This window comes from Cynara cardunculus (assembly GCF_001531365.2).
Source record: "Cynara cardunculus var. scolymus isolate 2C chromosome LG 11, CcrdV1, whole genome shotgun sequence".
Classification (NCBI taxonomy): Eukaryota; Viridiplantae; Streptophyta; class Magnoliopsida; order Asterales; family Asteraceae; genus Cynara; species Cynara cardunculus.
This window is the reverse complement of record NC_037538.1, coordinates 11,828,759-11,829,944: the sequence shown is the minus strand read 5'-3', so window position 1 is coordinate 11,829,944 and position 1,186 is coordinate 11,828,759.

The window sequence follows — 1,186 nt, the reverse complement described above, 5'->3', positions numbered from 1 at the left end:
TATTAATACTTTATTAATTAATAATAATATAAAGTTAATTAATTTATATAATTATAATCTATATTAAAAATTAAAAACATAAAAAATGAAAATGAAAATATAATAACAAAATATTATAAAAGTTGAAGGGTCAAAAATGAAAATATCAAAAGGTTAAAAGTGAAAAATAATTTATAGGAGGGGGTATAGAAAATGTAGGGGGAAGAGTGTAGGAGGGGGTGGGGTTAGAAAACCCCGTCCATAAAAGGATGAGCCAAAGATGGGTTTCACGATGACTGTGGTTGTATGCGTGTAAGAGAACGAAGATGGAGAGAAAGAAAGAGAGGTGGTTGGACGTTAGCCAACGGTGGTGTTAGAGGAAAGGAGCGACGAAGAGATAAAGTAAAGAGAGGTTAGCCGACGGTGGTGATAAAGGAAAGGAGCGCCGGCTTTGTGTCTTATATATACATACGTGTATATGATATATATATATATATATATATATATATTAGAATATATAATTTATATTTATAATAAAACAAAATAGAGAAAAGACAAAAAAAAGAAGGTAAAAGACGAAAATGGCCCTTGAGTTAACTGAGTTAAAAATTTCTGTTAGATGGAGGGACTCATACATGCGTTTTTGCATACCATGGGGACGGACAATGTAATAAATCCGTTTGAGGGACTGTAGTATGAAAAACTAACAAACCATAGAGACCAGGAATGTAATTTACTATACATATACTATATTAATTGTATATTATCATTATTTTAAGTTATATTACTATATATAGTCTATGTATATAGTTGGTTATATATATAAATATATTATATATAATTTTCATATATACTATTATATTTTTATTATATACATATATGCATTAGTATTTTTACCATAGTTATTTAAATATTTTTTAAAATAACAATTTAAAAATGATATATTATGAACATAATATAAATACAAGTTTCGATTAAATTTAAATTGTTTTCAGTAATTATAATATTATAGGCCAAAGACTTTCTCTTTCTAGTCAAACAAGTCCTCTAAGACGGTTAACCCTCATTTGAAACAATGCTAAAAATATAGTGACTTATAAAAATAATTATTTTTACAATAAATAGTATTTCAAATTTTTTAGGTTATTTTAATATTATCAAAATGATATAATTTAAAACAGTTATGAATACTTGATTATTTAATAAT